Genomic DNA, 14453 nt, shown 5'->3' on the forward strand with positions numbered 1-14453 from the left:
ACCAACAGTAAATTATCTACTGTAGCTATCAAGGGAAAACAGTGTGTGACTTGGAGAAGACTTTGTGTACCAAACTGCTGAGACTCATTGAGTCAGACTGATGTAAAGCAGGTGGTATGCTTGATGCATGATCAGCATTCCTGGGTTCTGTGCAGCATGTTTCTGCTGAATTTAGTTTTTTTCCTATTGTTTTGAGAAGTTGAATATTGTATTTCTTTTCTGAATTTTTAAAGTATGTTTTCATCAGCATGTTTGATACGCAGGACAAAAATGATCCACCTTGATGAACTGTTGATAAGTGAGATAGCATAATAATACCATGCTATGTCTAAAGGTGCATTTGAGATGACACTTCATCACTTCCTTGCCATTAATTTGAATGAAATAATTAGATGCTTTTACAAAAAGGTGTCATGTGAATTTAATTTATTAGACCATTATCGACTTACATATGTATTTGTAAAAGTATGTGATTATAATTATTACACGATTTGTGATACAGTTGTTGATTGAGAATGAGCCATTGATATTTGATTGTGTTCTTGCATTTTTAGATTTTTTATGTACATTTATCAGTTCTATTGTTCAACTATGGGATTATTATCTATGACTGTTCTTCTACAGCTCACTTTTGCTTTATCAAGTACTTATCAGGTTGTTGTTAACATGTATTTCAATCTAATCTTTAAGTTGTTTTATCCACTAATCCTGCTCTTCCATGTTGTTTTTGCTACTGTGAAGCAATCACAATACTCAAGTTGCTTCCTATTTGCATGAGTCAAGGTTTGCCTGAGTAAAAAAGAGATCTGGAGGCCTGCATCCATCTTGAGACTTAGTATCATGAGAATTTCACTTCCCTGATGCCAGTAAAAGAAAGCAAACACTAAAACAAACCTTGACAGATGCCGCCTGAATGTCGAGTAACATATCTCTTTAAATTTGTTTTTGTTTGTATTATTTTTGTTTTGTTTTGTTTGATTTTTCAGAATTTCCTATCATTCTGTACTGTTTGCCAATTGTATTTATATGTGTGAGAAATCTATTTCAAAAACTGGATGGAAAGAGTGTTTTGTATGTAGAAATCTAAACATTTGTTAAATCTGATTTCTATAGATGCAACTAATAGTAACTACATGACGTAAAGGTATTCAGATTACACTTGGGATTGCTCATGCTGAAGCTGAAACTCCCAGTTTTCCTATGATGACTAGTTACCTCCATCTGAATCCTGCTGTTATCCTTCTGTAGTCAGGGTCTGTGAAATTTGCTTATAGCTCTATAATTGCAGCTTATATGTCCAGTATGTTTAACACCCCCATTGTCTACTACAGTTGCTCACAATTGAAACCAATTTGTGAACTTTTCTATCATGCTTTCCCTCTCGAAAGACATGCACCAAAACTCAATTATCCTTTTGTGAATGATATTGTTGTACCAGCCACTTAATACTTTCAGAGACCTTTGCCTTGGAATAGGCAGAGCTGGTCTCGATTCAATTTTGTTTTGAAAGGTGTTTTTTTTTTTCTTTTTGTGAGGTACAAGATGTGAAATATACATTGAGGCTGAAGGAGAATTTTTTTTTTTCTGTTAAAGATTCCATAGCTTTGTCCAATTTGATTTTTGTTGTTGTTGCTATTGATGTGTTTATTAAAAAATGTAGTTGTGGCTTCCTTCTCCACATAATATTGATGACATGTTTGTGTATAGGTTAGTAAAATGTCCTAAAACTCGATCCACTGAGTAACTTTTTTCAGGACAGAAAAATCTCTTCCCACGCGGTGCACAGTGGTCAACGTTGAGAGTTAAAATCTGCAGTGTAATTTTGCCTTTAAAACAGTCTTAGGGCCCTCGCATTCATGCTCACAACTCATCCTATTGCAAACAGTACTTTCAGCAGTCATCCAAATGTAGTTGCCACATGATTGTAATTGAAATGTACAAAAGTAATTCATGTAAATTCAGATGAAAGTATTTATTGGTATATTATGCTTGTAAATAGAACATGAAAAGAACATTCCTATTGTGTAGAAGTGCACTGCATAGCCAAATACTTCGAAGGCTGAGCTTCCTGTGTGAAAATGATATACTGGTAGTTATTTGTTGTTGCAAATATTAGCTCACATTGTTGTCACTGTCTTGATGGATTTTTTTTGTTAACATGTATTTTGAAGTCAGAAAAGTAATTGAACATGCTTTTTCATACTGTACACAGTACTGAAGAGTTTAATCTAAAAAAAAAATGAGAATGCTTCCAAGAAACTGATGACAAATGCCAATTGTATATTTGCCAAATTCCAGAATTTGTCAAGAGAAAATCCTTCATCTGATTGGCAATGACCTAGAAAATTGTCCTCATACTGTAAAGAAATAGTTTTGTCATTTTTGTTCACTGAACTAAGTCCTGCTCAAGATCTATTCAGTTTACTTCAGATGGATGCCGTAATTAAAAAAAAAAATTATTTTGTTACTTTATCATTTTTTTATATGGATATTGTCTCATCCCTATCTATGACTAAGTCACATTGCAATGAGTCTCTCAAACTTGTAGACTTTATGCTAAAAAATAGAGTGAAACTCCTGTTGGCATTCCTCCTCCTCTGGACATGATTTCTTCACTGCAACTCAATGTGACTGAAGTGGATTTTTCAGCCATATAGTAAAATTGTAACATTTAGACTGATTTAATGCTGTGGATATAAAAGCTGATCATGAAATGACTCAGGAAGGTTGTCACTCTATATTTAGCAGTGATTTCATTACCAAAGCTCTGAACATTCATTTTTTTTTTTCTGGCTCAGGCATTGATCTGAAATTTCACATTGACCATATCATCTTTATTCTAAATACCTGTAGTTTCTGATTTGCTTCATAAAAGTGCACTAACACAAAAATGCAGATCTTCCACAGTGCACTCCCATTATAAGGAACTCGGTTATAACGAAATCCTGGTTACAATGAAGTAAAAATTCCGGGGCAGCATTATCTGCTGTATGTTTTTATTGTTTTTTTATTGTTAACAAAATTTCGATATAATGAAAGAAAACTGCCAGTCCCAAGGACTTTGTTGTAACGGGAGTCCACTGTATTTGGATGATGTTTGGTTTTACAAAGTGCAGATGGGAAATGGCACAGTGTGAACCAACCAGTGAGAAGTATACCACGATTGATCCTGGCCACATACATGTACTGAGGCAACGCCAGATCATTTCCACCATAACCTGGGCCACAAGAGTGTTAGACACAGATTCATTCACAGATTCCTAGCTATTGGGATGATTGACTGGCTCACTCAGGGGTGAGAGTGGAGATACAAAAAGAAATAACAAATACAGTGCACTCCTGTTATAATAGACATGGCTACAATGAAATTCCGGTTACAACAAATAAAAATTTAGTCCCCAACAATATCAGCTCTCTCTCTTTTTTTTTTTTTAATTTGTTCGCTTATAGTGAAATTTCGATACAACGAAATTAATCAATGAATTTGAAGTCAGTACATGTACAAAATTGCTTGTTTCTTTCTACTCATTGAGGATATAGTGGATATGGTCATGTTTAGTTTCACTCTTTTTTTTTTCTTTTAATAGTACCCACCTGCAGTATCAATGTACTCTTTTGATACTTGTCTTTTTATCCTTGTTTGTGCAGATGTCATTCATTCACATTGAATGTTACCACAGTGATTATACATACTGCAGAAATAAACCTCTGGGTGCCCGAAGGTCAGATATGTTGTCTGATTCTTGACCGCCACACACATGATTCGTCATAAGGCAAAGTACATTGTATATTCGTACATGTACATGAAGAGTTTCATTGCAAAAGGAGTTGATCCATTCCTGTTAATTTAAGATATTTGTGATTAAACCTGCAAAAGAACAAAGAAAGGATATCTGATTTTTTTTTTCTTTCCTATAACTTCAAGAATATTCCTTGTTTTGTAACAAGTGAGTTATCATTGGAAAGGCTTTATTTTGCTCTGTCTGATGGTGGACTTACTTTAAACTGCCTAAAAATGACACTTAAATTATTTTTGCAATCAAACTCTTCTTATAACCCTGTCCTCCTGGTACTCCATGGTACAATAGACAAAGAGTACTTTAATCTCATTAACAGTGCAGAGATCCGAGTACTAACTAACAAAAGTCCTGTAGAGAAAAGAGGAGTCTTATAGCCTTGTGGGGATTTTACACAGAACTCAAATATTATCAGTGTGTATGTTGAAAATTATTGTTTCTGCATCCTTGGCCCAGGTACTGCTTTATTGTATTTCTTTTTAAACTGAAAGAACTCCTACTCAACCTACTTGTCTGATTGTCACGATTGTGAGCTCTCTCAGATTAGTTTCATGAGGAAGTGTTCTGTCTTGTGAATGTCGTGTGTTCATCTTTCACACGACACAGTGTCTATAGTATTTAAAGTGAAAATATAGATTGATTGCAATACACATATCCACATGTATTTCACAATGAATCAATTTGTTTCATTTGTGAAATAGGCACACCTTGGCATGAGTCTGAAAATTACCCCATAACACAGGTAAATCGTGAGAATCATCGAATGAATTCCTAGTGATTTACACGGGTGAATTTGAGAACTAGAAATTAATGCATACACGAGGTTAATAATCTCAGTTACATATCTATCTCAGTCCAAAATGAGAAAGCAGGATCTTTAGAATGGTAGAAATTTTGTTCTTCCTTTCAGGGCTCTTTTGCATGAAAGTTGAAATTGAACATAAGTCAGAATATCAAACATTAATCTCTGAATACTCGCTTCTGATTGGCCGAGACGTGATGTATGTTTGATACTGTGACTTCTGTGTGATTGGATGTTTTTATGCAACAGGGCCCAGGTCTTTTGATACAGATGTATAAACCTGGAACCCTAACTGATTAGTTACAGAGAACGTTCCACTGGGACCAAGAAAAGAGCTTGTCATATCAGGTGCAATGTGTTTTAGTACAATTGTTTATCAGACTTTTTTTTATAAAGAAAAAATTTCCCAACGAAATGCGATGTCATAGGAAAACTTTGGAATTGTAGTTTGCATGAAATGCCAAACAATTCAGATTTTCTCTTTTCTGTCTGTAACATTCTCCGCATGACTGTCTAAAATAAAATGTCACGTTTCTGAAATTTGCTGCTTTGTTTGGTGTTCATGTTATTCAAGTAATTTCCGTGTTTTGATAATTTTCCTCTTGATCTACGTGTTGAGTTATTGCATTGTGATAGAGAGAAGGTAGAAAATAGAAGACACAATGTGTACTTTGTGTAGACTGGGAATACAATTGTACTTGAGGAGAGGGAGAGAGCTTGAGCTATAAAGCAAAAAGGAAGAAAAGAAATTGAGTGACAACTACAACTACTTGAGACACGTCACCACTCTAACTAAACAAGTATTCATCACAGTGATCACTGTGTGGCTATTCAGTCTCACAACTCGCCGATTGCCAATACTAGTACATATGTATTATTCTTTTGATGGAGAAATACAATGGTGATATGGCGGAGGAGAAAATGGTGTGTTTAGAAATAATTACCAATGTTTGATCGCTCTTCTGATACGAAATTTACTCTTGAGCAAAAAAATGGCTGGCTCTTGCGCACTTATTAACAATCGCGAGCGCTAATGTCAATGCGATGAACTCTTTGAACAAGTGAACAAAGACATTCGAAAGTGTCAACTAGAATGGTTGCTGTTTACTCTAGACCAACGTACGTTTGTACATGTATGTGTGTGGGTGTGTTTGTATGTGTGTATGATAGAGAAAGTACTGATAAGGTCGGTTGATAAAAAAGGAGAAAGGAAAGTATGTACAGTTTTTAGTGAGAAGAAAGAGAGAAAGGGGGAGGGATGGGTCGATAGAGAGGAGCACTGAAGAAAGACGAACTGATGTGACTTCTTTAGTTACTGACAATTTGACAATCCGATATTCATCTTTGCAGTCACAACGATCTTCGTTTCAACACGATGTGGCGAGATTCCATTCCACTTTCTTTCATACAGTAGCTTCAAACCGACAAAATTTTAGCTCTGACACATATAGTGGTCAGGGTCATTGTCCACTAACGCCTCAACCCCCCCCCCCCCCGACTTACTTTTATTTTGTGAATTGGACCAAAATTCATGATATTCAACCACAATTCGATCAAACTACTAGGACATTTTGTGATTTCTGCAAGATCTATACAGCGCGTATTCTGGCAGCGGTACATCAGAATAGCAACTACACATGTATGGGTACACTTTATTTTAATCCCTCGACAGCGAGTGGTAACAAGGTTTACTGTTTGACTTCTTTTACTGGTGGGTGCCAAGACTACGCTGCTCCGAGTCCTCTACTCATTTGACATTCAATAACATCTCCATTTTCACAAAGATTGTCTTGTGTGTGTATGTTTGTGTGTGTGTGTGTGTGTGTGTGTGTGTGTGTGTGCGAGTATATATGTGTGTTTAAAAAAAAGCGGATTTCATTTCCCTTGCACAAAAGAGTTACAATGTAAGTTTGACATTATTTTGCGCAATGTTTGTGTTACTGCATTTTGTCTTTATATAGTGTAAGATTGACATTATTTTGTACAATGTTTGTGTATAATGCAGTTGGTCTTTGTATAATGCTTTGTTTTTGTTTCTGTAAACGTTTTTGTTTCTGTGATATGAAATTGAACGAAATTCGAATAAAGAATTATCAAACGAAAAGTGTTCATTCTTGTTCGCTCGTGCCTTCTTGTTTTATCTGAAATCTTAAAAAAAAATTAAAAGTGTATGCAATGTGTCGGAATGAAAAAGAAGTGCCGCAGAATTCATAATGCGGAGTGTCTACCCGCCCCACTTCACGAAAAAAAAATAAAGACCGAGAGGAATATCGAATATATTTAGGCCTACCATCCATCAAACAGAATGGTAACAGCATCACGTTCACACAGTTCTTCGCTACCACTGATCTCTATACACTTGTAGAAGAATATGTAAGTAGGAGAATATTTCTGCCGAGAGGTCAGTGTCCCAATACTGCAGCATGTTTGTGTGAGTACTTGTCGTGAGGGCGCTGTAACACAACGTGAAAGACAGCGACAGAAAAATCGGGGGTCAGTGACGTTGATGTTTGCCATTCAAGATGATTTTTTTTTTTTTTTCATTTTTGGTATCTCTAAATACAGGCCACAGTTCATTTATCTTTGCAATGGCAGCGTAATTTGCAAAGACGAAAAACCATGCATAAGGAACGTTAGATAGTGTACTGCATGAAGGATGTGAGATTTTGATTGGACACTTGCCTGCATGGGCACGAAAGTGTGTGTTGAGTAAAATGGAGGACGGTGGAACGCTGTGCCATTCTTGTGTGCTCCAATGGAATGAATAGACCTGGAAAGCACAAAATGAATAAGTAAACGGATAACCTGCGTGAATGAATGAATTAATGTATGAGTAAACAGCAAAATAAATGGATCGTATTAGATATAGGGATCCTTATTTTTAGCTTCACTTCATAAAGGGGTATTTTAATTGAGCGGCGAATGTTTGCAAATTTTAGGTTTCGTCAGAGTTACATTAAACAGTTGCAATCAAATTCGTAATCAGTTGCGATGAAATTCACAAACAGTTTTTATTGTTGCAAACAGTTTTTCTTGTCGCATAGAAAATGTAAACATGTCCTATTTCTTCTTTACTCTATATCTCCCAAAGGAATGCCGACTTTTTACAGCCAATATACCGCTTATACCGCCAATTTAGCAACAGTACAATAAATTCGTTCACGTACTGCTAAACATCTAGAATTCCAGGTTGATACAGCAGCAATCCAACATCCAAATCTCCGAGAGACCTTTGCCTGCGATTGTAAAGCAGGAAGATTCACCGCGGTTCAGTTTTTGGCGGGTGGCTGCACGATACAAGAATTCGGCAACTTTGGCGCGTTGTGAACTTTCCGCCGACGACCTGAGCCGGTTTAGTGAGATATGACCGTTAAAGCCCCAATATGACTTTAGTCAGGTTATTATTATTATCATTATCATCATTATTATTACTATCGTTATTATTGTTATCATTACTATAATAATAATAATAATAATAATAATAATAATAATAATAATAATAATAATAATAATAATAATAATAATGATTATAATGATAATAACAATAATAATGATAATTAATAATAATAATAATTATTATTATTATTATCATTATTATTATCATTATCATAATACTATAATTCTCGTGTTTTGAACGGAAGAATAAGTGAGAAAAAAATAATTGTTGTAGATGAAAACCGACACAAGGGGAGTCACTTTTTTTTTTAAATTCAAGTATGGAATTAATGGGAAATTGTGATGTGTGTAGGCAATGTAATGTTAGTGCTGTAACATTATAGCTATGGCTTTAAACACATGCCACCATTCAGTAGAAATCTAGAAACCTAGTATGGAATTACTGGTAGCTGATTGTAGTCTGGAAATAAGACGAGAAGATCCTCAAGTTAGTGGTGTTAGATGAAAAAGGTGCAATTTGATTACATTATGTGACTTTGCATTGGCGTTAAAAAAAAATGCAGCATGAAGGAATCTGAGAAGTTCGGTATTGACCAAGTAACACTTTTGCAAGGGATCTCTCAGCATTTATGTTGTCCACTGTGAAATATTTGATCCTATACTGTTGACTGCATTATTTCTCCAACGAAAAAAGGAAGAAAACTGTTTCGGTACCAGAGCCGATAGTGTACACAAAAGGGGTATATTTTGAAAAGACCCTGAACGCACATGGATATGACAAATCTGGAAGTGGAAATTAAACCTCATTTATATTTCATTAACTTTCCTTTGATATAATCATAAAACGAAAGAAAAGATTGCCTTTTATATTTTATTTACCCAAGATCAGGCTTCAATCAAACCTAGTCTTTCGTCACCCTTTTACTCATATTGTAGCCTGTCTAAGAATTTTCTTGGCATGCAGCCACGATCGGGAACTGTACTTGTATTATCGTGCTCACTATGGTTGGCTTTCAAACCACTTGTAATGCGTCGACAATTCCTATTACTTCATCACTATTACAGCAAAGAGACCTCGGAAAGAGAGGAAAGGGGGGGGGGGACAAAGAGAGGAGATATGCAGCGGGCACTGATGGGCGAAAAACCGCCATCTAGATGTGTATCCTGCCCAGCGTTGCATTATTCATGCGCAGCAAATAAGTTGCTGAACAAACTCCTCCAGTTCGTGCACACATACTCTAATCGTCCCTCTCATCTTGTTTGGCTTCCTTCTTCCCGCTTGTTCTAGTGGTCGCCTGTTGAATGTATTCCATGTTGGTGGATAACACAAGTCGACTGAATTAAGCCCCTCGAGGTACGGAAGTAACGTTTACCGAATGACAAATGAAGCATCATGGGAAGGCGCAATATTTGTGTTCACCCTGGTCCAAAAATAAGCAAGGTATAGGAACCACTAAAACGTGGCATCGAACTTGAAAGTTGTACTGAGGGTCACAAACGGCAGACATCTCACACAATGTCACAGTGTTCACGAATTTGACGTTTTATCCCACATCAGATGCTCTCAATATAAAAGCTCTTCATGTCGCCTTAAGGAAGAAATGACTGATTAACAAGGAGCTCGTGGCAGTGTTACGGGCCTTCTGTTGTCTTTCATGTGGACGGTTATGTTGTCATGGATATTGAGCCAGTAAATACTTCACTTACAAACAATATCGTTTACTATTTCCCAGATATTTTGACAAAGTTAAAATATTCTGGGCTCATCTTAAACGCGATTTCATGAATTTCAGATAATATGAGGAGTATGCCTTTCACTTCTCCCTATATCACGATTATCATTATTGGAAATGCAAAAACAAACAAACAACATAACGGTCGCGATGTTTTATGATATCACTGTTTCTTTCACACCGGCAAGATATTCTTTTTTTTTTCATTCCCAGAGGAGGAGGAGGAGGAGGAGTAGGTTGAAGTAAACACGTACCAGAAGCTCAGTGAAATGCCACACATTATAATCAGTGAAGGAACCCTAGATTTTATCTTAGATGCAAGTTATTAAAGTATTACAATTCCCTGACAAGCTAATTTGAATCTGATTTTAATTAAACCTGATCCATGAATTTGAGAAAAGAGAGTGATGGAGTGGAAAAATACATTACCCTACTCATTGAGCATGATGAGTGATCGTAATCTTATAGTACTTTGCCAAAGAATATATTTGTCTGACTTTCATGCTGATCTACAGATTCTGCAAGTCTGTGCTTTATATGAAAGCAAGAGCTCCACCTTTTTGGCAAAAGTGTACTCGCAATGAAGTGAAAACTTTCCCAGAATACGTGTCGTTGATAAATGTTGCATCATAACCAAAAACTGCCATTTCCCTCTGTCTTATATCCAAATGGCACTTGTCGTTGTCGTTGTCGTCGTTGTCGTCGTCGTCGTCGTTGTTGTTGTTGTTTAAAATGGTCAAATACCCACCTCCACAAGTCTAACATCGTCAGTTTTGCAACACAGAAGAGATGTCGTGCAAGACATTTTCTGAATAGAATTGCGGCAGTATCGGGGAATGCACAGCATGCACTGCAGCTTGATACCCGATAGTGATTCGCTCGGCTTGCTTTCTATTTCTGGACTCTTTGCTGTGATGTTATCCGCTTCGTCCATGAGAGAAAAAAAGCGGCTTCTGTAATTCGAGTATGGCAGTGCCCCATCGTAGATAGCTAATTGATCTCTTTACAAATCCGTCGGAATTACCAGAATTCATGCGATCCATTGCTCTCCCTCCCCAATCACTCATTCCTTCTCTTTGTTTCCCCCTTTATACTCTTTGCGGCTGAGAGAGAAATTTCTTACATTTTACTATTTCTTTTTGTTCATGAAGGTATGGTTTCGTTCAAAAGTTCCATCTCGTGTGAGGCGGATCGAGACTTACCGTTTATTCAAAATCTAGTCGGATCGAGACTCGTATCTCTGTAATCCACACAATTTACTTATTTACTTTTCTTTTTACTTGCATACAAGCCGAAGATAATGCGCGCATTAATGCCAACTCACTCAGATTTCCATGGTAATAGCATAGTTTTAACTACGGTCTTGTCACATTTGTCAACAGCTGTAATTGTAGAATATACACACGGGGCAGGATCAACGAGCGACATACAGGTTGGCCCTAATAGGTTGGCAAAGGAGATAAGTCAGTGACCAAGTCTACAATGTATAGGCAGCTAGGGCTCGACATTAGCGGTGGCTCGAAACTACTACCAGTTCATGTCGGGCCACCAAACTTTAAAAAAAAAAGTTATCTTTTGATGGCGCGATTGGGCATCTAAAATCAAAGATGTATTATAGTTCCTTTTATATCAGGCGAGTGCATTTCTTTTGCGGGCCATCAAAATTTCAAATTTAGAATTTTAGTGGCCCGAACGGGACACCAGAGGAAAAAAAAAAGGTTAGCGTCGAGACCTGTTATAGGCCTCACTAAACTTTGACTGCAAGGATAACAGCTGCAGTGAAATTAACGCACCGACATTGGGGTAATAACCCCACACAATAGATTATGCGGATCACGACTATTCTCTTTCAGCAATGTCTGATAATAAAACAGACCGGTGAGGAGGGCAAAGATAGTCGAGATGAATTGATGCGAATACCGGTAAATCTTGCCTACTGATCTGATGTTCCTCTACACTCCAAGTGAGGTGAATATAAGGAGTAGCAATCGATTTCAGTCACCCGAAGGATGTCAATCAGACCCAGATCTAGTGGGCATTGCATGTATGAAATCAACATCAACTAACCACGTGACGTCGAAGTTAGACGAAATCCGATAAAAGGTCGACTAAGGCCAACTTTAAAGGAAACTCCGCTGGAAGGCGTATCGTTAACCCATCGTGAATATTTCATTCCCAGAATTATGCATTAGAGCTGAGACCTGAAACTTTGACATGGTGAAAATTGACACATTCACCTTACAAAGTTAATGATGGTGTGCTTTATGCTGTCATCAGTACCTAAACAAATATTTGATGGTTTTCTTTATAAAAAAATGAAACGAAGAGGTTCTCTGGAGACGAACACTCCTGCTTACATCATACTAAGCCAGGATTGGATTCCTCTCGAGTCACCATCTGGAAGTCTCCCATTGACATCAATGGCTTGTTCTACAGATGTCTAATATCAAGCATTTAAACATTGATCTTTCTTTACTGAAAACCGAGTCGTACTGAATACTATCAAATCGATTAAATCACTTGCAGCATGTCAATCATATATCTTTGTCAACTTTGATCTGTTCCTGTGAACCACACATTAACCATTATAGAGTCATTCTTCAAATTTCCTATAGGGGCTATCTCCTTCATTGCGTACTGATAGTGAGGGCATGACAGGTGTCTATTGATCCACGTTTTATTAACTTTGATTATCTGTTTTTAAAATCAATTTATTCCTGTAATACACGTACAGGTGGAGAAGAGACCAGCTCTGCTGGAAGAAGACTTGTCAATGACTTTGTTAGCGAATGTGAACTTTCTAACATCCAGCCTACTACATCAATTCTCAGCCTGTAGCGAGTGACACTGTATTTTCCCTCTCCGTTGTGCGTCTAAAATGACATTTTGCTAAGAAAAAAAAAATAGTATAAAAGCATTTAGAATACAACTACAAATCACTATTGATTTCGGTCTACACTCTCTCTGAAAGCGGTTGAGGTGTGATGGGCGTACGTCTTATGTGGCAATCTATTGCGCAATAAAAATGACACCTACAAGTGTGTCAGTAGTTTTGTATGGACGTTATGATACTTTATTCAGGCATCAGACTATTATCATGTCTTGTGCAATCATGATTAAACTTGTTTGTGGCTTGGCCTTTCTTATCATTACATGTGTCCACTGTTATTCTAACTGTTGAGTAGAAATATCTTATTAGATTTAGATATCGACTATGGCAGTTTAGTCTTTTACAGGTACCACTCCGTACACGCGACATTATAGTTTATTAGTTATGCTTTTGAAGACCGGGTATGTTGAAGGGCAAAAGCTTTATATTGTGTTCATTGCTCGCCATGAACGCACCAACGACATTAAACTTCTACTCGATGCTCATCATTATTGGATTCGTTCATGCAAATTTTGCTCCTGACCTGACGATATTCTTCAGACTACTTGGCCGCCATGATACCTGGATGTTTCCGGGACGGAGGACTCACGTACTAAAGTGGTAGTGTCTGGCGACATCGGAGAAGCGTCCTCGGGGAGGGCCCGGTGCGGCGTCGCGACGAAAGGACGGCTGGTCCTCCCCCCTGGAGGGGGAATGTTTTCGGGAAAGGGAAAGGGGTGGGCGGAGGAAATGAGATTACAGCGGAATGTCTCTGACGGTAATCATATAGCAATACAGATTTGTGAAATATCGATGTTATAAAATGAAAGCAAACTGCACGTGGCGTTCTGTACCCGCGAGGTTTCAATAGTACATGAACACCGCGTCTGATGCTCCGAGGGAATATAGACTTATTACTGTCCAAATGAGAGCAACCAAAAACTAGGCCATACAGCATTACCGTTTATTGTCATGCCGTCCTATGGTTATCAAAACTTTAGGACTGTTTGACGCAGATTGCACCATAAAGGACGGATGGTGATAAAAAGAAAAAACAAACAAACTAACAGGAGCAAACACAGACAAAGTCTGGATACCACGTACACATGCACACTATGAGATAAATTAGATGAGAAATAGTGAAAATGTCATACAGGATGGCGATATCATTTTCAGCCAGAGAATGTACAGACTATGTTATATATTTTGGGGCAAGATGTTATCTCCTTGACTAAAATGACCACTTTCTAATCGTGACTGAACAAATATATGAAGTGACGCAAGGCTGCATCTGTCATACTATGACATTCCATATTCATCTTGAAGTCATATGAGGAGTAACGTTCTGCACTAAGTGCTACAGTTCGTGTGGGTAAAATGGCTCTTGAAAGGACGCTATTGATCATGAAACATGCCCCGTGGGCAGGAATGCAAGCCTAATATGAACGGGTTATATGAGGCCAGGTGTACAAGAATCCGGAGAGTGCTCGATAGAGGACGATGACTTCGGAATTTAAAACAGTCGTACTTTGAGGTATGGCGATGTTGCCATGTAATGTGAGTTGTGCCGTTACTTGCCTTCTGACAAACGCGTGATCATGCAAGTGGTAACACAACTCGTCACGTACATCGCTGCTCCGTAGAGTGTGACTCTTATGGCGGTACTATTTTATCTTGTTTAAGGATAATTATGACATTAACGGTGCGAAATAGCACCGTAACAAGGCATTCCATGCGCACTACATTGGTCAAGGTAACTTGGCTGATAACATGATTATTCGAACACTTAAAAGCGAGGCTGTAAGCCCAATCCTACCAAGATAAGGAGAAGGAAAACATGACGTGAGACCTTGCAA

This window comes from Diadema antillarum, unplaced genomic scaffold, assembly GCF_040938485.1.
Source record: "Diadema antillarum isolate AM-2024a unplaced genomic scaffold, OU_Dant_1.0 scf00000008, whole genome shotgun sequence".
Classification (NCBI taxonomy): domain Eukaryota; kingdom Metazoa; phylum Echinodermata; class Echinoidea; order Diadematoida; family Diadematidae; genus Diadema; species Diadema antillarum.